General features: G+C 49.9%; 2 long non-coding RNA genes across 7 annotated transcripts; one reads left to right on the top strand and one right to left on the bottom strand.

Annotated features, from left to right (window-relative positions):
- Nucleotides 1-2,785: 2,785 nt before the first annotated feature.
- On the bottom strand, nt 2,786-15,495 carry LOC105469103 (uncharacterized). 6 transcript variants are annotated; one of them, XR_011615993.1, is made up of 5 exons: nt 15,463-15,495; nt 9,007-9,079; nt 6,927-8,024; nt 3,385-4,786; nt 2,786-3,008 (listed from the first exon to the last, which is right to left on the bottom strand). It is a non-coding gene; the product is annotated as an uncharacterized lncRNA (long non-coding RNA). The 6 variants fall into 6 exon arrangements; XR_011615990.1 differs by having other exon boundaries at nt 6,927-9,079; XR_011615992.1 differs by lacking the exon at nt 15,463-15,495 and having other exon boundaries at nt 9,007-12,959.
- On the top strand, nt 15,182-19,668 carry LOC105469104 (uncharacterized). The gene is made up of 2 exons (XR_979811.3): nt 15,182-15,760; nt 19,348-19,668. It is a non-coding gene; the product is annotated as an uncharacterized lncRNA (long non-coding RNA).
- Nucleotides 19,669-23,609: the final 3,941 nt, after the last annotated feature.

Here is a 23,609-nt window from a genome sequence, read left to right as displayed (position 1 = left end):
AGCAGTCTGTGATTTCCAGATATTTGAGCCAGGCAGAGAGATGGCAGTGCTACCAGTTCCACTGTGGGAGGCTGGCCAGGTTCAGTGGGTACCAACTCAGGTGAATAGCTCTGTCCTCCCCTTCCTCTCCCTGTTGCACCACCCTCCAGGCACCTGCTCTACCTGAGGAGACATGGTTTTGAAGAAGTGCCCCTTAACCTTTGAGTGTGTGGCGAGTGGGGATGGATGGGCATCCAGTCTCCTGGGGGTGGTAGGAGAGCACTTTCTCGTCATAGTGACTCTCAACCTGCATCTTGAAATGTAATTCAAACTGAACATGCAAGCAAGAGGTGCGGATGGTGCAGGCAGATGGTGTCCCGGGACCAAGCACATTGGCCTGAATGCAGCTGCTCTCTGTGTGGCTGGAGCAGCAGATGGAAGGGCCATGGGCTGCGCTGGATGCAGAAGGATGCTGTCCCAAGAGGTCTGGACATTCTCTCAGGGGCAATGCTGACGTTCTCTCAGTTTCAGGTGGAGCAAGCTCCTTTTTGTGTTTTATAAAAGTAGGAAAGATGCATGGGTGAGAGGAGGGGTGGGCCCGGAGCAGAGGGAGGGAGGGAGATCACACACCATGCATTCCAGAAGGGGGTGACATCACCCCCAAAGTGGCAAAATTGGTTCTTGGGGGGGCTGCCAGAAATCTTACCCTTTATGTTTAAAGGCATAAAAATACACACAGCATAGAAACAGACATGCAGTCTATCTGTGGCATTGCAGGTTCATAGAGGCAGGCAATTAGGAAAAGACTTCTTGACAGGGAATAATGAAAAGAAGATTGGCCGACACTGACCTATGCTGTGCAGGTCGGGGCCACCGCCGCAAGTCAGAGGGGAGACGAGGGATAGGAGGGTGTGGCCAAGGAGTGTCAGGAACGACTGTGGTAGAGGATGAGAAATGGAGAGAGGAGAATCTGCATAAGCCCCATGCTTCTTGGGTCTGGGTGACTGGGCTGGGGGAGGAAGGGGAATGTAATTTACCAAAAGAAAGCTTGTTACGGGGAGAGCTAAGGGTGTACCAGGATGAGTGGTGACCCTCTAAAATGGCATGTCCACCCGGAACCTCTTTATTTGGAAATAGGTCTTCCAGTTCTAATTAATTAAGATGAGGTTATATTGGATTACGGTGGACCCTAAATCTGGGGTCTCAAAAGCTGATGTCTTTAAAAGGCCGTGTGAAAACACAGAATGACACACAGGGAAGAAGTCCTTGTGAAAACAGAGGCGGAGGCAGAGGTGATGCAGCTACAAGCCGAGGAACGCCAAGGATTGCCCGGAGCCCCAGGAGCAAGGAGCGATCCTCCCTCGGAGCCTTCAGAGGGAGCACTGCCTTGCAACACCTCGATTTTGGATTTCCAGCTTCTAGAACTGTGAAAGAATAAATCCCTTGTTTTAAGTCTCCCAGTTTGTGGTACTTTGCAATGGCAACTGCAAACAGCTGGTTCTGTTTGGGTCCCTTGGTTTGGAGGTTCCTGTGGAATGTGCAGCTTGATGGATCCAATAGAGACCTGCAGTTTAGGGAAGCAGTGATGGGTGGAGACACTGATTGCTATAAGCATGCAAGCAGCAGTGGGAAGAAGGAACTTAGCTGAGATGATTCAGGGTGAGAGTGGAGTGTGAGAAAGGCAGGGGGATCAGGACCAACTCCAAGGAAATACCATTCAAGGACAAGCATGAAAGAAGCCCCCTTAAAAGGAGACATCAATGAATGAATAAATGGGGAAACAGAGAGAATAGTGTCCCAGGACCTAGGGAAGGAGAGAATAAAAACCAGCAAAAACACTCTGCAGTCCCAGAAGCAGCCTCACTCAGTGCTGGGATCCTTGGGAAGCTGCTGCAAGGAGTAAAAAGCTGTGGCATCTGTGCCCAAGGATGTCACAAAGGGGCATGAAGCCAAAACATAAGCAAGCAAACTTCAAATCACCCTCAAAGAGTTAACTATCAGCACAAGGCTACAGGAGAAAAAAAAATGATGTCTCAAGGCAGCACAGTGCATGATTAATTAACAAATGAATTGCACAGGCTAAAATTATATAAGAGTTCAGAGGACAGAGAAAGCACTTAGGATTTCAATTGTCAGGGATGGATTTGCTGAGAGGTAAGATTGGACCGGAGTTTTGAAGGAGGAGGATATAACTTGTACAGGAAGACATGTGAGGAAGAGCTGGTTGGGAACTGCCAGGCTGGGAGAGGAGTTAAAAAAAAAAAAAAAAAAAAGACAAGAAATCAGGGTGCATTTGGGCAGAGGGCAGACAGGGAAACTGGTGCAAGGAGTGGGTGCTTAGGGGTGAGGCTTAGAGGTTGTGGTAGAAAGGGGTACCTGAGGGTTTGTAGGTGAGACCAACAGTTCCAGACTAAGTCCTGCCCTGGTTTGGACAAATAGAAGATTTTAAACAGGGAAGTGATATGTCCAAAGCAGTATCTCAAAGTGAATCTGCTGGTAGGATGAATTAGAGAGGCGTAGAGGGAAAGAAGATAAGTCATTGGTTGGGGAGGTCATGAACAGTGAGTAGATGAGAGTGCTGGTGGCAGGAATGGAAAAGAAGCCAGTGGATGGGAAAGAAGTTTCTGGAGAAGAATCGATGGACAGGAAGACTCGAGGTATGAGACAGAGGAGCAGAGAGGGACTAGGGGGACTTTGTCTGGCAGCTGTAGTGCTCAGACTCTGGGCTGGGGAGCCCCAAAGCCACCCCACACCTACCCACACAGGAGTACTTTTTCTGTTTGCTTTTATTTTACTTTATTTTGTTTTACTTTATATTTTGTTTTTTCCCTGGTGTGGGACCAGCAGGGCTTGAACCCCAGAGTTCTACTCAGTAGCAGCATCTGGGACGGTGTGGGGAGCTCTGACTCCTCAGGCAGCCTCGTGAACTAGGCGGCACCCAACTCTGCCCCTCCATGCGACCCTCAATGGAACTGCCTCCTGCACAGCCTGCAGGGCACGAGCTGCCTGCTCCTTATCTCCCACAGCGCCTTTTGCAATAAACAGACAGAAGCGGGAATCAGAAGAGAGAAATTCATTCTCATTTCTTCTCCTCAATTCAGAGCTCTATCTTGCCCACAGCCCTATTTTGCAATCTCTCCTCTGGCACGTTTTAATATTTATAGCTGCATGGACAGAATGTGGAGTGTGAGGGCTTGTCAGCCTCAGGAGCAGAGACTTAGGAGAGCTGTCACCCACCTAAGGCCCCAGGGATCTTCAGGAACTGCCACCAGGGCCATCACTGGGCAACCTCACCTGAGAGGGCCCTGGTGGTCATCTGTTCACTCCCTGTTCCCACCCAAGTTTCACCTTCATGTTGTTGTTCTCTACCATGTCCCACATTGCCGTGAACCCAACCCCAATTACCTTACTGCTTGAATGAGGACCAATTTTCCTTCCTTCATTAAAATATTCTTCATTGGTTTATTAGTTTTCTATTGCTGCAAAAAAAAAAAAAAAAAAAAAATTACCCCATAACGTATTACCTTATAATAACCCACAGTTATTATCTCACAGTTCTTTGGGGTCAGGAACCCAGATATGGCTTAACTGGGTCTTCTGGCCAGGGTTTCTCACGAGGCTGGAATCAAGGTGTGAACTGAGGCTGAGGTCTCATCTGAAGGCTCAACTGGAGCCAATCCACTTCAAACCTCATTATGTGATCGTTGGCTGGATTCCATTCCTTATGGGTTGTTGGACTCAGGACTTTTATTTCCTTACTGGTTGGTGGTCAGAAGCCACCCTCAGTTCCTTACCACATGGGCCTCTCCAACATGGCAACTTACTTCATCAAAGAGCATATCTTGATCAAGCAAGAGGGAGAATGAGAGACAGAGTGCCTGAAAGAGAGAATATAACCCAGTCTTTTAAAGCCTAATCTCCTAGAACTGTTGCTGTATTCAGTTCACTAGAAGCAACTCAGTGGGTCTGGATCGCACTGGAGGAGAGAGGATGACACAAGGGCATGAATCTCAGGAGGGTACTTCTTCGGAGGCCATATCAGAAGCTGCCTCCCACAGTGGGTATCTGCATGTCTGGCTCTTGCTGCTTCACAGTAGAAGTGATGGAATTCTTTAGGATCCCACAGAAGAGTGACAAGTAAGACAAGTAAACCACAACTGAGTACTGAGTGTATATGTTACCATACAGCAGGCCACAAAGAATGTGGGCATCACTGACAATATTCTATGGGAATGCACAGGATGATTTGTAACCCAAAAGTGCAGGGAAGGCTTCCTGGAGGAAGTGATGGGCAGGGACTTCCTCTGTCCTAGGACCTGCCATAACCCTGATAACCCCATGAATATGGCAATAACCTGGGGCTGCCTTCATAGGAACTGCTTCTGGATTGGGGAACCTGAAGGGCCAATTGGAGGTGACTACAGAACTCCTAGACAGGAAGAATTGAGAACAGAGAAACAGAGGGAGGGAAGGGAAAAGAATGGCCTCTTCAGTGACCTACAAATATCTTTCAAAGACTATGGGGTATGGTGAAGAGATGGAAATTTTAGAGCACACCCCACATGCAGTGTATTAGCCAGGGTAGACTAGCTGCTATAACAAACATCCCCCAAATTTTCTATGGTTTAACACTATATAGGTTTAATTTCTTGCAGTAATAGCCTAAGGTGAGCTAGCTGGGATGTTCCACTCCTCCCAGTCTTTTGGGGACAAGGCATCTCCTTTCCAGTATCTCGGTAGTCTTCTAGGCCGCAGTAGTCTTCTAGTCTTCTAGGATGTTCCACTGCATCAACTGCATCTGGGTGGGCTACCAGAGAAGGCAGAGAGAGCCTTTTAGGGCCCAGCCCTGGAAATGGCAGCAACTCTTCTGCCCAGATTCCGTGGGTCAGAGTTCAGTCTCCTGGACCCACCTAACTGGGGAAGGATAGGGAGGCACAGAAATGCAGACCAAGGAGGAAGAGACCAGGCATATTGGTGAAACATTGCCCAGCCTCTGCCCCATGCAGGTGTCGTCTAATAGACGAATGGTCAGGGATGGAGCTGGGCCCTTCCCAGCCTAGGTCCTCCTTCCCCCTGCTGCCCACCCTTTCTGCCCCCACCATGAAATGTTCTTTCCCAGTGCCTCCCCCAGATTTCTCTGGCCACCTCCCTGCAAGGCTGTAGGCAAGTTCTTTGGTTCCTGAATGGCGCTGTCTCATGTGATGTCTTTTCCAGCACCTCTTACCTCATTGAAACTTTCTTTGCAGGCACAAAGTTCGTCTCACTGTCCCACAAGCAGAATACATCAAACATTGGTCTTGAAGTGCAAAACCCAACTTCAACTCTAGCCACTGCACTTTTCTTTAGACTGCTAGGTCTTGGTTTATTAAATGGGTGATAGGAAGGGGAGGGGGAGATTTGAGCTAAATGATCTCTAACATCCTTCCAGTGTGTCTCACGTGAACTAACTCAAGCCTTGATTTTCACCAGATGTTCTTGCTCATGCAGCTGTTTCCTGGGGCTGCAGTGCCCCTCCCCACCCAAATCGCACACTTCTGAGTTTCACACAACTGTCAATTGCCCATCCACCACCTCCACCCCCATCCCCCTGCCACCAAAGAGGGAAGCCTCCATTCAGGGAAAGCTGGGGTTGGGTCATTCTCTGCACATGGCTACACTGTCAGACACTAGACCAACACTGCTCAGTATAATTTTCTGTGATAGGGGAATTGTTCAGTAATTGGTGCCACAAATATACCAGCCACAAGCCACGTGTGACTACTGAGCACTTGAAATGTGACTTGTGTGACCGAAGCACTGAAATGTTTCACTGTACTTCATCTCCTTTAATATACATTTAACCTTAATAGCCACACATGGCCCATGGCTGCCATATTGGGCAGCACAGTGCTAGAAATGAAGTCTAGAGCTTTGCCCACTGACTTGTGTCAGAGGCTCTTTCTCTTAGTTATTGGAACTCCCCATAGAAGCTCAGTATGACTGGGGGAACTGAAACCTTCCCTGGGGTTGATAACTAACACTGTGCTTCTCAAGCATTTTAGCGCATGTAAGTCATCTTATTAAAAAACTACAAAAAGAATTAGCCAGGTGTCATGGTACACACCTGTAATCCCAGCTACTCAGGATGCTGAGGCAGGAGAATCCCTTAACCCAGGAAGTGGAGGTTGCAGTGAGCTGAGATTGCGCCACTGCACTCCAGCCTGGGCGACAGAGTGATACATCTCAAAAAAAATTAAATTTAATTAAAAAGAAAAAGCATACTCTGGCCAGTCCTGATGGCTTATGCCTGTAATCCCAGAACTTTGGGAAGCTGAGGATGGAGGATCGCTTGAGGCTATGAGTTTGACACCAGCCTGGGCAACATGGTGAGACCCTGTCTCTACTAAAAATCCAAAAAATTGGCTGGGCATGGTGGCATGCACCTGTAGTCTCAGCTACTCAGGAGGCTGAGGCAGGAGAATCGCTTGAGCCCAGGAGGCAGAGGTTGCAGTGAGCTGAGATCACGCTGCTGCAGTCTAGCCTGGGCGACAGAGCCAGACCCTGTCTCATTAACAATTTTTTGAAAAAGCAGGTTCTGATACCCTAAATCTGGGGTCGGTCTGAGGTTCTGCATTTCCTACAGGGTTTCCAGGTGGTGACAGTGCTGCTGGCCCGTGGACCCCACTTTCAGCAGCAGGGTACGGCAGTGTCCTTTCCTTTCCCCAGCAGGCAAACAGTCCAACTTCCTTCCACCTGGCTCCTTCATGCCATTGGCTCACGCCACCATCTTCCGCATTATTCCATATATCCGTTTGAAGGAAGAGATGCCTGAACCTCAGCTCTCACTCCCCCAGAGCCCTTAGACCAGGCTGAAATCATGGGAGAAGGGCCTCGTGGGTCCCACACTCAGCCACACTTAGACGCGCAGCACCAGCTGGGATGTTTAATAACCATTAGAGCAGCCTCACCTGCTCAGCACCGGCCCACTGGCCCCAAAGGACCTCTGACTTGCTTGCCCTCCAGGTTGCAGGAAGGAACATCCACAGGAGAGCCCTAGAGCCTTCCACTGGAAAGGTCTATTCAGAGCTGCACAGCACCTGACTGTGGAAAGCAGTGGTTCAGCCACGAGATTGAGCCCAAAAGGCTGATACGCGGCCCGGGTCTCTTTTCCTGCAACACATAAAACAGCCTTCTCAGCAGGTCACACACACCAACTTATCTCACCCTCACCACATGGTGTGGAAAGTGCTATCAGCTCCTCTTACAAATGGGGAAACTGAGGCACAAGGAGGTTGAGCAAGTGATCTGAAGGTCACACAGCTAGTAAATAGCAGAGCCCAGAATCCAACCCAGGCAGCCAAGGCAGCCCACTCACCTGCAGCGAGTGCTGACCGGCCCTGCCTCACCTCTTAAAACGGAGATCCCAATGGTATCAGCCTCACTTGCTGCCCAGGGAGACTGAGATGTGGAAAGCCTTGTGTCCACTGCACTAGAGAAATATTGGTTATTGTGGATGGGGTTCGGGAAGGTCTGGGGGTGGTGTTTCCAGGGAGCAAGTTCACCCTTTCGCCTGCACACACACTCAGGTGTGCACAACACCTCCATGACGCACACCTGACACCCTCCTGGGAACAGGGCCTGTCAGGCTCATTGTGGCTGCCCCCTGGTGCTCGGTGCTAAATTCTCCCTGCCTCTGAAGGGAGCCTGCAGTACTCACTGATCCACACACGCATACCTTCCTCCCTCCTTCCCTCCCTCTCTTCTCCTGGACACACCTCCATCCAAGAATTTTCAGGCCGATCCAGATTGATACTGTTCCTGTTCATGGTCGGTGACTGTTCCTTGGGCCACCCAGCCTTCATTCCTGTTCTTGAGCTTTAGGACACATCATCGTCATCACATCCCATGTGAACCTGACCCCACTCCTGACTCCCAGAGCACAGGACCGGTTCATGGATGCCCATGTGCTTCAGTCAGGCACAAACTTGGCTTTTATTGGTTGAGGAAGAGAAGCTCACTCTTTTTCCCAGGGCTGGAGCTGTGGGCCACCATCTTGCCCCAACTGCCTGAGCAGAGACCAGTGCAGAAGGAAGCAGAACTGAGAAATCCAGAGACCAAATCTCGATTCCACCATCGAGCCCCAGGTTTGGCCAGGCATAGGTATTTCAGTCAAGGGAACCAGTGAGAGACATGCCCACCCTTTTGGTCTTCATGAAGCCATTTTGAGGTGCATCTTCTGTCACTTCTGGCCAGAAGATCTGACACAGCCCTTTGCCTCCTTGACTCTCTACGAGCTCCCCTCCCAACCCCTCACACCACCCTGTCCCACAGCTGCTGCCCTGGACTCTTACAGGGAGGCAGGCCTGCTCTCCTCCAGCCTGAGAGACCTGGGTTTGCCACAGTTCAGCACGCACCAAGAGGGGGGTGCCCACAGAGCTGCCCGCTGCCCTTTTGCTATCCAGCTGGCGGCAGTTGGGCTCAACCACCCACCACCAGGAGCTAATTCTGCAGTTCTCAAAGAGAGGGAGCAAGGATGGCACCCCTGGCATGGCTGCTCACAGCCCAGTCTACCCTCCACATGCCTTGACTTGGCCTGAGGTGCCCTGGCAGAGAGCCATGACCCCAGAGCCCAGTGCACTTAGCAGGCTGGGTCTTGCCCCTGTCCAGGACCTTAATGAAGACAGAGCTGCCATATTGATGCAGTACTGGGACATCTACCCCAGACCCTCAGACTGCAAGTCTATAGCCTGCAGCTTTCTCTGCTCATGTTGTCAGGAGCACAAATAAATGTGCAAAGCTGTCATATGTTCCAACACCCATCCTGCATCCCCAAGGCCTGGACGATGATTCACAGCCCTGGGTGGTGAAGGGAACATGGGACACCACCCTCACTGCAGCTTCCTTAGCCTCATCAGGGCTAAGCCCCACTTCTTCTGGGAGCTGGCCTAGCTTAACCCAACTCCACCCAAGTGTGTCAGATTCAGGGGCAATCAAGCATAGGGCCTCCAAAAACAGACAGCAGCCTTCCAATCCTAGTCTGTCACTTACCAGCAGTGGGACCTTATTAATGGGCTTCCCTGGTCCTCAGCATCCTCATCTGTAAGACGGGGCCCTAGTGCACCTGCCCAAGCACAAGACAAACCAAAGTGATGGGTGAAATCATTGGGCCACCACAAGTGTGAGGGAGATGATGGTTGTTATCAATATGATTATCCGATTATCAGACATCATCACCCGCAATTACTGTCACTAGACAGGGTCTCCAGGATCTCTGCCTCCCGCAATACACACAGACCCTTCATCACACACGTGCACACGCACACACATACACGCCAAGTTACATCAGCATTCATTCCCAGTTTGCCTAAAGCAGATTTTTCACCTGAAAATTCAGGACTCCTTGCCAGGTCCCTCTTTCTGGCCTGGCACACAGGGGCCCTGCCCTCGTTCTGCTGTCAGAGACACATGTCTGCAAAGCCAAGCGAGTTTAGGAAAGAAAATTTGTTGTAAATTGGAATCCTAATGCATTCCAAATAGAGGTGATTTTCGCGTTATTGGCTGTGTGGACAGAACTGTGCCACTGCCTCCCTCTGTGGGGTCGGGGAGGGCAAGAGCACAGCTATTGTTCCGCACTGGATGCTGGGTTTGAGTCCATTGCAGAATCAAAGTCTGGAATCTCAGAGTCAAGAGGCAGCTTTAAGACCATTGCATCCCCAGCAGCTCTCACAGAGGCTGCTCTGGACAGCCCGATTCCCCTGGGCCCTGGCTCCTGAAGGCCTGGCCCAGGGCTCTTCATGCAATTTATTTCCAGGTTATTTGGGCTCTATCTGTTTGGTCCTGAGAGTCTCCTGCCTACTTCTTTCAACAGGGATGCTCACAACAGGACTCCACAGCCAGTGCTGTGTGCGTCCTCTGTCCCATGCCCCACAGCGCCTGTAGCAGCTAGATCTGGGTCTCGTTCATCCATGGTGATATCGGCCAAGACCAGAGCTGGAACATCCTTCCCCTCCCAGGAAACCTGGGTGTCCAGAAAGCCCCTTTCCCTCAGGGATCTTCAGCTGGGCTCTAAGATCTCAGAAGCGTCTCCCATGTGTGACTATTTGCATTTTGTCAACAATCTCATAGCTGCAAAAACTCCCAAAGTGGGCACAGCAGGGAAGAAGCTATTGGAAGGAAGCATTTCCTGGGACCTGCCCCAAATGGGAGGTGGGGACTGCTGGACAGGCCAGCTCCATGCCTTCTCCAGCCTCCCTCTCCTAGCACTGCTGAGCAAGATGTTGATTTTAAGAGAAGGACGTTGATTTTAAGAGCTACCCATTCCAGTGGCAGTTAAAAGGCTCTGGCAGAGGCATGGGGCTTGTGCTGAGAGCTGGGAAGAGGTTTAATTAATTGCTCTAGTCCCTGGGAGCCTCATCAGCTCAGCCAGGAGCTCCATCGATCCGTACTCTCACACCTGATAGAGCCTTGGCAGGCGAAGCCAGAGGGGACACAGGGCTGAGGAAGGGACTGATCCCTAGGCAGGAGAAGGATGTGCTTTTGCTCAGCACCCTATAGCACACCCACCAAATCACACCCACCCCTACACACACATCCGGCATACACAGATGCACCTCCCCATACAAAAGTAGAGGGCCTGTGGGCATGGGGATCCTACTTTCCTGTTTGCCTGAGGCACCTCCCGGTTTACCTGTTATTGTGATGTAATTATTAATAGTACCTTTCCTAGTTTAGAGGATAATTTACCTGATCACCTACTTGAGGGGAGCTTAGGAGAGCCAGAGGGGTAGGAGCAGATTGGAGAGATGCTACCGAGGATGGAGACATCGGTCCTCTTTGCTTTGTTCTCTGTCCAGATCCTGTATCCTGGGCAGAGACCCCCTGAGAGTGGCTAATGAAGATTGCTATATCCTCCTCAACTCAGATGAGGATTCCCCAGTGTCAAATTCAGGAACACGAATCATGTGATACTCTGCTTCAAAACCTCACAGTGTGGTAAAAACCCTTAGCTTTTAGGCAGGGTAAATGATTATATCTGCTATTATAAATCACAAAGACCTTTCTTATCGAGGTATCTGCATATCTGCTGCATGGTTATTGGTGTCAGGGAATCCGTTTTAAACTGTAAGTCCCCAGGGAAGATGTGGAAAGCATGTTGCATCTCAGCTCTGGATCTCGGCATTCGTGGCTGCCTGCTGGATTGGAGTATGAAGGATTCTGAGGCTGTGTCCCAGTTGAACAGAGGAATATCATGAATTACATCTGCTTGGGGCACGGGAGATGAATTGGTGAGATCCTTGACTGGTATCTGTCACTCTCGTCCCAGAGGGTAACAGAAGTCTCAGGGTATCTCTCTCTGCAGAGCCCTGGCCTAGTGCCATGCTTGAATGAATGTTTGGGAGTGACCCTGGGAATACTCTGCATTGCCTACAGGGCTCTCTCTCCAACGGCAGTACAGTCTCACTGCAAAGAGGGCACGGTGTTGGCTGCTGGTTATTGGGAAGAAAATTGGACAAGGCTGGGACCAAGAGATAGCTTGGGTGGGCAAGATACCTTCTCAGAATAGCATCAGCCCTTGGAGAAATGGTCTGCACCTGCCCAGTACCAGGCACCGCTGTGATACATCCAAAAGGATACTTGGACATCCTGCGCCTCTCTGTCCTGTCTTCCTCCATCAGACCTCAGCCCCCAGCTTCTCAGGCAGGACAGCAGGGAGGCTGGCTCTGCCTCTTACTCTCAGAACCTTACTCTGGCCTGCTTGTTAAAAAAATTCCACCCTTAAGAAATATCTAATGTAAATGACGAGTTAATGGGTGCAGCAAACCAACATGGCACATGTATACCTATGTAACAAACCTGCACATTGTGCACATGTACCCTAGAACTTAAAGTAGATATATATATATATATATAAAAGTAGAATTTCACCCTTAGACAGGGAGGCAGCAATGCCAAAGCTTTCTCGGCTCCACAGTCAGAGCTGCCACTTCTGTGGCAGGTGTTTCTTTGAGGTCTGTTTGGTCTCTTCAGTCACAACCACCCACCTCAGACAGGATGTTGTGTGTTCTCGGGTATCAGAGGAAGTATTTGCAAACAGGCCCATCTGTTCAAATGAGAACCAGGCTCCTCTCCCAAGCCTCACAAGGTCGCAAAGCCGGCGGTATCAGAAGCTCTGCCAAATCCTTTATTATGTGTCTTTCCAGCCAGCGGCTGATGAGAGATCATGTGTGTGCTGACTCTCGGCTCTTTCAAATCATGTTGATTTGAAATTCAGCTGATCCAGAAGGGGCCGGTCCTCCATGTTGGCCATTTCAGGTCAGCTCCATAAAGGATGCAGAGGATGGGCTTTCAGGATGGAAACACACGGCTGATATTTGCAAAGCTAGTTCATCCAGGAACATGAGTACAGGGTGAGTTTGGGGGAGTGGGTAAGGTACAGGTGGCAATTAAGTCACTGCGGTGTGACTCCCGTGCTGTCAGCGAAAAGATTGACCTTCCTGGCTGGGCACGGTGGTTCATGCCTGTAATCCCAGCACTTTGGGAGGCCGATGGGGTGGTGAATCACGAGATCAGGAGATCAAGACTAGCCTGGCCAACATGGTGAAACCCTATCTCTACTAAAAATACAAAAAATTAGCCGGGTGTAGTGGCAGGCACCTGTAGTCCCAGCTACTTGGGTGAGGCAGGAGAATCACTTGAACCTGAGAGACAGAGGTTGCAGTGAGCTGAGATTGTGTCACTGCATTCCAGCCTGGGCAATAAAGTGAGACTCCATCTCAGAGAAAAAAGAAGGCCAGGCACGGACGCTCATGCAGGTAATCCCAGCACTTTTGGGAGGCTGAGGTGGGCAGATCAGGAGCTGGGCAGATCACAATGTCAGGAGTTCGAGACCAGCCTGACCAAAATGGTGAAACCCCATCTTTACTAAAAATACAAAAATTAGCCAGGCATGGTGGTGCATGCCGGTAATCCCAGCTACTTGGGAGGCTGAGGCAGGAGAATCACTTGAACCCAGGAGGCAATGGTTGCAGTGAGCCGAGATTGCGCCACTGCACTCCAGCCTGGGCAACAGAGCGAGACTCCATCTAAAAAAAAAAAAAAAGATTGACCTTCCTGATTCTATGAACCGTGGCTGATGTCATGATTACCCAGAAAATAATCCCACTGGCTGAATTGTGAAGCTAAAGAATTCTGGACCCCAGAATTCCACTTCACCAGTGACAGCAGCCAATGAAGGAACCATGTCCACATACCACACTGAGGCTAAGCCTCCGGACGGACCTCTCCACTTTTCCCTTAGACTTTGTCTCAGTATAGTCCTATATGATGTCAAAATAGCTTCCTAGGTTCAGCCCAAATCTCTGACTCGGGAATATGGAGGTTTAAATGGTCTAAAATGTTCCTGTATGAAGGCAGATGAAAGAGACAGAGGAACCCCTTCCTTCAGTGACAGTGGGGTTGCTTCTTATAAAGGGCTGATTTTGTGCACTTTTTCTGAACTTGAGGTACATTCAAAGCTGATTCTAAGTAAAACTATTGAGCAGTTCCACTTTTAATGTGTTCATCCCACAGGTTCTTGGTACCTGTTTGAACTGCCCTAAAAACAATCCCTAAATCCATAGACCTTTGCTGTCACTGGTCTTAGTTCGGGTTCGCCCAAAAGCAGGTCCTGAGAGGAGGATCCTGTGTACCTTTAGGAGATACAGGACCACTGCCAGGGAGGCAGGAGGGTACACAAGGAGGACAGGCAGCAGGGGAGGAGGAGGAGCAGGGGATCAAGCCAGCACCCATGCTGGCAGTTGGAGCTTAATCCTCCGGGGTCCTCTGGTGACCTGTAGAACAGATGCCTCCAAGTCCTCCCTGCTGAGGGCAAGGTAGCTGGGGTATTTATACACCCAGTCCCCTCAGCCACTAGCTAAGGGCTGCTCTGGTGGGGGGTATTCATTTCCCCTCTTCTGACAAAGCAAACTTTTACAGCTTTAGAAAAAGCCCTCAGGCAAAGAGATGCAGACACTGGCAGGTGGAGTCAACAGGAGACCATGGAAGCCACCAGACCCCGTCTATCGCAAGTCACAGCACACTGTAGCTCAGAGCCCAAGGTGACATTCCTGTCCTGGGCACAGGAGACAGGAGATTCAGCACCAGCCCTGGGCCTGAAGGCCTGAAGTGGCTGCTGTCTCAGGGCCCAGGGCTGGTGTCAGCCACGCCAGCAAGTGGCTACGGTGGGTGACAGCCACATTGCTGCCTTCTTCCTCCTTGTGTGCCCTGTCCTATCCTAGAAGGTGGAAGCCTCAGGACAGACACTTACAGGAGCCTCTTTGCTCGGTCCCAATGCCTCTACCCTTTCCTGCTGCCACCTGGACCACAGAAGGCACGGCCAGGCCTGGGGCAATAATATGCTCCTAGAAACATCTTGGCAGTCCTTAAATCCAAGACCAAAACACAAGTGCCCTACGGCTGGAGACAATCAACAGTGATTACAAAAGGGCCGCTGTGTCCTTTGCTTTCTGGCAGCAGCTGTTCCTGTCATGCGGTCTGAAGCAGTCCAGATGTGTTTGCGCAGGGTGCGGAGCCAGGCCCTCCCAGAAGCAGGGATGAAAGAGCGGCGGCCAGAGCAGCTGGTACACAAAAGAGGCTGGTGCAAACCAGACCGGGGGCGGGAGGCCTCACAAGCCACGGGTGGGCCCGGACGTTTCTATGGACAAGGAGCCGGCACTGCGCGCAGCACGGCACAAGAGGCAGCGGCATCCACAGGCCTCAGGGCCCAGGGCTGGTGCTGAATCGCCTGACTCCTGTGCCCAGGACGGGAAGGTCACCCGGGGCTCTGAGCGGCAGCATGCTATGGCTTACATTAGGCGGGGAACCCTGGAAGAACAGGCATTTTCTCCCAGCAGCACCTGGGCCTGAGCAAAAAGGTGTGCAAAAAGCCTGGCCGCTACATTTGCAGCACAGAGGGCAGTGCAAATGGTGCATCAGCCAAGGAAGAAAGGCCGATGCAGGGGTCACGAAAAGACAGGGCACATCACAGCACCAGTCAGGAACTATGAGGTGGGGGTGTGGGGGGCGGCATGTGAGAGTCTCCTAGGACAGCCATCAAGTGCCACAGTTATGGGATAACAGGTTTGGCTTCCCCCAAACCTGTTCCTCTCCCAGTTTTCTCCACCTCAATAAACAGCAGCTCGCTCCCCAGTTCTCAAGCCGAAACCCCTGCAATCATCCTCCACTCCTCTCTGTCTCCCACACCCCTCGCTCTGAAAGCTCTACTTTCAAAATGCATCTACAGTCCGGTCCCCTCCAGGCACTTCCTCCGTTGCCACCACAATCCAAGCTGCTGTCGTTTCTGCCTGTGTATAAACATAGCCTTGCCCTCCGTCCTCTCTCAGCTGTTCTCTGACGGAAGTCTCTTCCTTGCGCTTCTCTGCACTTGACCCGTTACCTACGCACGTGCGCCTTCGGCGATGGTCTCTCTCTCTTTCTCCCCAGTGGAACGTGGACCTGACCCCTTACCTACGCATGTGCGCCTTCGGCGATGGTCTCTCTCTCTTTCTCCCCAGCGGAATGTGGACTTTGCCTCTTTGGCTTTTCTGCTTGCCCAGTGCTTTGAAGAGTGCCTGGCATAAGGCGAGTAAATATTTGTTGAATTCATTCCAGCTGAAGGCTCCAGACCCCGCAGGTGTCCCTCTGCTATCGGTTTGTCTTGTCCCTGTGCTCAAGGGTCCTGAAGCAGCTGCTAATATTTTCCCCGCAGGGAGAGTGAGCAAGAAGCAATCTTACCCTGGAATGCTGGAAGAAATACTCGACAATGGTAAGCAATATGGAGGTAGGAACAACGTCACTGCACCATTTCTGTCTAACCCTCAGGGGATCTAGCCTATGCCACTGCACTGTCTCTAATCCTCTGGGGGTCTAGCCTATGCCACTGCACTGTCTATATCTAATCCTCTGGGGGTCTAGCCCAGTGCAGCTGCTCCAGACACTTGTTGAGATGAATTGAGTGAACAGCCTCCCTTCCTGGTAGCCCAGGCTGGCTTCTCCCTCCTGCCTAGGGGTTCATCCTCTGTGTTCTCTTAGCTCCCTGAACGTTTTTCTAAATTAATGCATATGTGACACTATCTTAAGTGTGACTCCTCTGACGCTAGCAGTGAGACTTTATTCTTGGTATCCCTGAGTCTGCCTGGTGTTACTAAGTCCGTATTCTGACACATGAGAGCTGCTCAGTAATGGCAAATGGTGAATGAATGAGTGAGTGAGTGAGTGAAAAAGTAAAAGCAAGATGGTCAACCCTAAACCAGAGTTAGCTGAAACCTCCTGTAACCAGCAGGCACAACTACCACCCAAAGATGGTACGACTGGATGATCCATTGGAAAGACACATCCCTGTCCAGGCTAATGGGAGAGGCAGATGCCCACATAAGAGATGCATGTGGATACATCCAACAGCCACATCTCAACACATGCATAGCTGCAGGCAGCAGCTCAGAACCAGCAGGTGACAGGCAGGCCAGAGCCATCCAGTAAGGCTCCCTGAGCCCTGGCAGGTCCAATCCAGGCAGAGCCCTAACTCTGCTCAATTGCAATCTGTGTTTATGGGCCCATAATCGAATGGAAACTGAAAGTTTCTCATGAGAATCATCTGTCAAAATTGTGTGGTGTCCAGGCCCAGCGCTGGGAGGCTGGGTTATAAATTCAAAGCTCCACTCCAGCTCTGCTCCGTCTCTGGGGACTTATGGGTCATTTTTCAACCCAGCATTAATCCGAGGAACTCGATCTTCGATCAGACACTATGTCTAACAGGCTGGGTATTTGGGATACTGATTGTCCCCTGTGGGATCGGTGCAGGGAAGTGGGGGGCGGAGGCGGGGAAGTGGGAAAAGCGATCATGGGAGGAGAATCCATGAGCCAAGCTCAACTCTCCTACAAGCTGAGCCGCTTGCATAGCCACCTGCATCCCGGACCCCACCTGGCAGCTGCTCTTCCCTGAGCAGACACCTCCAGGCTCTCACCACAGCCCATGGCAACTACAGAATCCTGAACCAAAGGACCTGTAACAAAACCACCTCTTTTAAAAACATGGTTTTCCTAATTACAAAGGAGCTCAATGTAGCAAAAGTGGAAAACCAAAAAGCACAAGAAAAAGAAAAATTGCTCATAATTCTCTACCCTGGAGAAAAGCTCTTTAACATTTTTGCTACAAAGATTTCTAGCCTTCTTTCTCTCTCCTCCCAGTCTTTTTTCTTTATAAACGCACGTACCATTGTACATACTATTTTCTAGCCTGCTTTCCCTATCATTCATGCCCCCTTCCCCGATCCTAGTCCATTATGACCATTCTGCCACATCACTATCTTTCTTACAACATGGCTTTTAATAGCCACATTCATTTTCTTGGTCAGTCCCTTTTATTGAACAACTGGTTGGTTTCCATTTCTCCAATACTATAGAAGATTCTGAGAAGAACATATTGTACATAGATCTTTGTACAAATAGGAGTCTTTCCTTAAGATAAATTTGTAGGAGCGAAATTGTGCGGGGGGCGGGGGGGTCAAAGAATCTGTACATTTTAAAAAGTCATTTGATACTTTCTACACTATCTCTCACTGTGTTTTCATGTCTTTAGAAAGCCAACTATGAGGCGGGCGTGGTGGCTCACGCCTGTAATCCTAGCACTTTGGGAGGCCAAGGAGGTTGGATCACTTGAGGTCAGGAGTTTGAGACCAGCCTGGACAACATGGTGAAGCCCTGTCTCTATTAAAAATACAAAAAAATAAGACTGGGCGCAGTGGCTCATGCCTGTAATACCAGCACTTTGGGAAGCCGAGGAGGGCAGATCACTTGAGGCCTTTGATCCTGAGGCACAGGAGTTTGAGACCAGCCTGGCCTCAACTCGGAGGCCAACATAGTGAAATTCTGTCTCAAAAAAAAAAAGAAAAAGAAAAGAAAAGAAATAGCCAACTATTGGGGGATAATTTTAACTGGTAACCACCTTTGAGTAATAGCAGAGTAAGGACACTTCGTATCTGCCACTAACAGGGCCAGACGGTTCCTCTCTCTGCTTACACTGGTTCATAGTTCTGCTTTCTCAGAATCACAGTTCATCTCCTCTGGCTATAGCCCTGGAGACACGGTATGGTTTAAGAGTAGAGGCTCCTCTTAGAAAATCAACTCTGAGCTCCCAGACTCCTTCTGACAGCGTTAGGTCTTCAGAATGTGTTTAAAAGGTAACACGGTACCTGCGCTCGGTTTGTGAAGACTTTCACCTGAACACGGTTACTTAATTGGGTGACCTGGTGTGGGGACTGGTCTGGTGGAGTATGAAGGTAGGGACGATGAGTCGGCTGGCTTAGCGGGGGAAGAACAGCAAAGTAACAGCAATTAGAAGGGTTAAGAAGAGCAATCAGATGAGAAAGGTTTTGAATTGCCTGGGACCAGAGGGAATGGAGAAACATCTTTTCCGTCGCTGAGCTCTATGAAAGCTTGCATGCACACATGGGTATTGAAAGCTTCGAGTCAACCTGGGTGGCCCATCTACATGCACCTAAAAAGTCACAAGGCACAGGGAGGTAGAGCAAGGCCCACTGCTATTTATCATCCATTCCTTGTACAAACTCGCAGAGACAACCTCTGAGCCTCCCACACAGAATGTTCCCTTGAAGAAAACACATCAGGGCACCCAGGGGACAGGGACAACCTTTGGGAAAAATTGTAAATAGGGACAAAATTGTCTTTGGGGGTCCTTCCGCCTCCCTGGCAGTGACTTTCTTCCCTCCTAGTCTCCCCACCCTCCAGAAGTACAACGCCAACTACCTGCTGCTGCTCTCAGCAGACGGCTGGCGAGGCGAGAAGAACACCGGCTTTCGGCCAGAGTGGCCTGCGTCTTACCTCGCTGTGCAGTCTGGGGGAAATTACTAAACCTTTCTGATCTTGTTTTTGCATCTGTACAATGGGGAAAAAATGCTGGCTTGATTTCTTCTTGTTGTGAAGTGAGATGGCTAATATATTCAAAAGTACCGGGCCAGGAGCAGTGGTTCACTCCTGTAATCCCAGCACTCTGGGAGGCGGAGGCGGGCAGATCACTTGAGATCAGAAGTTCGAGATCAGCTTGGCCGACACGGTAAAACCCCGTCTCTTCTAAAAATACAAGAAAATTAGCCAGGCGTGGTGGCGCATGCCTGTAATTCTAGCTACTCGGGAGGCTGAGGCATGAGAATCGCTTGAATCTGGGAGGTGGAGGTTGCAGTGAGCCGAGATCATGCCACTGCACTCCGCCCTGGGTGACAAAGTGAGACTCTGTCTTAAATAAAATAAAATTTTTCAAAAGTACCCAGCACACACTTTGCACATAATGGACACTCACTGAATATAATTTACCACATTTTCCATCTCGACATCCAGGGCTACCATTCCCAGGAGGGCTACAACACTGTGCGATGACCCTGGCTCCAGCCTGGATACTCTGATCCGTTTGGAAGGGACAAGATCAGCTATGTGATGCTAAATGTTAGTGATCCTTCAAGCATTTAAGTAAATCATGATGGATTTAACTACAAAATTGTTCTTGACAACATTGTTTCTAATACCTGAGAATCAGATGCAATCCAAATAGCAAATGCAAGACTAAATAAAATATAAAACATCCATATAATAAAACACTGTCAATATAAATTTTGGCCAATCTGTGAGGTTAAAAAATGGTAATACAATTTTTGGCATCCATTCACATTTCTTTAATCTTTTCATTGGCTCTCTTTCTTTCAGTGTTCACTGCCTACCCACATTGTAGGTACATCTTTATATTTAGTTATTTTAATTTTTTTCTTACAGGTTACCTAAATGCTTCGTAACTTAATAAATTGACTTCTCATCTATGATTGGTGCTATAAATATGACTTCCTGTTCACCCCTTGTCTTTTGACCTCAATAGTCTTTTGTCTTGATTTTACCCACATTGATGCTTTCATTTTTCTGAACTAGATTGATCATTCTTTTCCTGTGTGGTTTCTGGTTTTCGTTTCCCACTTTGGAAACTGGTTTCCAACTCCAACATTGTAAATATATTTACCCAAATGTCTTCCGGAACTTTTATTGCTTCATTTTTCTTTAATATGTTAATCCTTGACCCATCAGGGATGTATTTGGGTATAAGGAGTTAGGTGAGGATCCTGCTTTATTATTTTTTTTCGAAGGGTTGGCCAGTTAGTCTGACACTATTTCCTGAATAATCCCCCTTTCAGACAAACCATTTCAATAAATCCTTTTGTGAGGGGGTCACAGAACCCTTTGAGAATCTGAAAGCTGCAGATCCTCTCCCCAGGAAAAAATATGTGTCTATAACACACATTAAATTTCACAAACAATTCCCGCAGGGCACGTGGACCTTCTGGAGCACATCCGTTGACTCTCAAGAGGTCTGTAATCTCCAGTTAAGAACGCCCTCCTTTAAACAGAAGAAACAGTTCTTAAATAGCGGGATTCAGCCTCCAACACAGACCACTGAGAACTCATTTTGTAGTGGAAAACATGCTAAAAATAGTCCCACAACCTCCTCGAGGCAGAACACTCTGGCCTACCGTTAGGGTTATGGGATACTCCAGCCTTCCACCATCTTATGTCCTGGGAGCTTAAAACCTTCCACTCACCATTCTGCTGGCCCAGTGCATCCAACAGACAGTGCGTTAACCTTTCTCTAGAGTGCAAGTAGCCCTCATTGAACAACTCGCTCCTGAACGAATGGGGCAGGTGCAGGTACACTGCTTCATGTGACTCAGTTTCCCTTGATTTATAGTCCTAGTATTTTTCTCGAGACAGGGTCTTGCTCTGTCCCCAGGCTGGAGGGCAGTGATGCCATCATAGTTCACTGCAGCCTCAAACTCCTAGACTCAAACAATCCTCCCTCTTCCGCCTCCCAAAGCACTGGGATTGCAGTTGTGAGCCACCATGCCCACCCAGCAGCCAATTTCAGACTCCGTTTTCCACCCCAGATTTGCCTACACCTCCTGAGATCTGCTCTTTCGGGTTGTGTGTGTCCATTCTCAAACCTTCACCCTCAATTCCTTCCCATGCATTGAAAGCCAGCGCTGGCCTTTGGGCTTTCTGGCCCTTTCAGAAGTAAAGGTTTGAGCTGAGCTGGCCCCTTGCACCCTCTTGACTTCTGACTCGGAAGCAGCAGCAGCTCTGACCAGGCCACAGAGCTCGTCTGGACGAGCCTTCCCTCTGCTGGGATCCTCCGGTGCTACCCCATTCCACTGGCTCTGAGGATTCTCAAAATTCTTACCTGGGAACTTCTGAGTCAGAAATTCTTGGGGAGGGACCCAGCAATGTGGGTTTTCACAAGCACCTCAGGGAGGGCCAGCTGTGTCCTTTGTGGGGACCAGGACAAAATGAAAACGTGGCGCCCCTTATTCAAAAAATATTAAGAATCTCAGGACGGCAACAGCAGACCACTAAAGCCTTCTGTGTGTGGGGTCTTTCTGAGTGTGGGGGTCTCTCTGAGTGTGGGGATCTCTCTGAGTGTGGGGGTCCCTCTGAATGTGGGGGTCTTTCTGAGCACGAGTGTCTTTCTGAGTGTGGGGTTCTCTCTGAGTGTGGGGGTCTCTCTGAGTGTGGGGATCTCGCTGAGTGTGGGGGTCTTTCTGAGTGTGGGGGTCTCGCTGAGTGTGGGGGTCTCTCTGAGTGTGGGGGTCTCGCTGAGTGTAACGGTCTCTCTGAGTGTGGGGGTCTTTCTGAGTGTGGGGTCTCTCTGAGTGTGGGGATCTCTCTGAGTGTGGGGGTCTCACTGAGTGTGGAGGTCTTTCTGAGTGTGGGGGTCTTTCTGAGTGTGGGGGTCTCTCTGAGTGTGGGGGTCTCTCTGAGTGTGGGGGTCTTTCTGAGTGTGGGGGTCTCTCTGAGTGTGGGGGTCTCGCTGAGTGTGGGGGTCTCTCTGAGTGTGAGGGTCTCTCTGAGTGTGGGGGTCTTTCTGAGTGTGAGGGTCTCTCTGAGTGTGGGGGTCTCTCTGAGTGTGGGGGTCTTTCTGAGTGTGGGGGTCTCTCTGAGTGTGGGGGTCTCTCTGAGTGTGGGGGTCTTTCTGAGTGTGGGGGTCTCTCTGAGTGTGGGGGTCTCGCTGAGTGTGGGGGTCTCTCTGAGTGTGAGGGTCTCTCTGAGTGTGGGGGTCTTTCTGAGTGCAGGGTCTTTCTGCGTTTGGGTGGACCTGTGAGACTGTGCAGGTTACCCTCGCTGACATTGATGAGCACTCGAGTTTCGGAATCGCTGTTGCAGCCAATGCTGACATTCACTGACCCAGCATTTCTCACCTGGCTCCAGGAACAGTTCTGGGCCTTGGCAGGTTCATCTTCTCACTGCTCCAGACCCCTTGTGTACAGACTGCCCATTATGGGTACGTGAGTGACCTCTGGATGTCTCTTCTCCTGGCACTTCCCTCCTGGTTCTGGCCCTGTTCAGGCATGCATTAACACTCTAGTTAGTGTCTCTATGGCTAACTATGAGTGCCTTGTTCTGGCCTCAGCCAGATAAAAGAGAATCTCACACCCTTATTATTGTGGAGATAAAAGTTTCTCATTCACACACACACACACTCACACGGTTTTCCCACGTGCTCCTCCAACCCCCGCATGTGCACACACACACAAACACATACATTCAAAGAGGACCCTGCCTTGGTTTTGACCTGGCCTGACCAGGATGACAGCCTGGCATGCAGCAGCCGCTCTACTTGTCCCGGGAGAATCAGGCCCTGGAAGGATGGCGGGAGCCAGGACCTGAGGCTGGAGGCTGAACCTCTCCTGGTTTCCCACTCTCCACAAGCTTCACCAGTCAGATGCCCAGATGTGGCATCTGTTCCTAGCCCAGAGGCCTCTGCTACCCCTGACAATCCACTGCACCTGCGCTAAGTTTGAAATGTGAGTCTGTCAGACAACATCCACTCAGAGGAGGAGAAAGGCATTGTCCTGTTGGGGTGCTCATCCAGGCAGCCTCTGCCCCTGCCCTCTATGCTCTGAAATCCATCTCGTGTCACCAGCATTAACTTAGCAGCTACTAAGCTCCAGTCACTGTGCAGGGCACTGGGGGTCATGAGTTATTAAAATCTAGTCCCTGCTCCTGAGCAGCTGTAGTTCCTGGAGATGGAGAGAGCTGTCACAGTGACACGTTGCAACCAGTTCATGCCGGTTCATACCAGCTCATGAGAGCCTATGGCTAAATTTTCAGGAATATTACAAGCCCATCATCAAAGCATCAGTAGTTTAAAATTATCATCCTTGGAATATTTACACTATGGAAATTGGCAAATGCCCCAAATCAAGCCCTTTTGTGGAGGACCACTGCAGCTGTGTGATGCTGGGTGAGTGACCTATCCTCTCCAAGACCTCCTTTTAGTATATCCTTAAACAGGATAATAATTGCACCTCCTTCACTGACTACTGTGAGACTGAAATGAGATCATCCATAGCACGCTCACCATTCAGTGCTTGGCAGACAGAAAGTGCCCAACAATTCATAGCTGCTGTCATTTTTAGAATGCAATGATGTTATTATGCAAATAAGTAAGTACCACAGTGTACTTGGTATAGCTACAACGTTAGAGGAGCATAGATGAGGAAGTGGTTAACTCTGCCTGGGCATCAGGGCAGCAATCCAGGAAGGTCTTGAATCAAGCCCTGAAG

Source organism: Macaca nemestrina, chromosome 17 (assembly GCF_043159975.1).
Source record: "Macaca nemestrina isolate mMacNem1 chromosome 17, mMacNem.hap1, whole genome shotgun sequence".
Classification (NCBI taxonomy): Eukaryota; Metazoa; Chordata; class Mammalia; order Primates; family Cercopithecidae; genus Macaca; species Macaca nemestrina.
The sequence above is the reverse complement of the archived record's forward strand: the minus strand, read 5'-3'. Positions and strand labels throughout refer to the sequence as shown.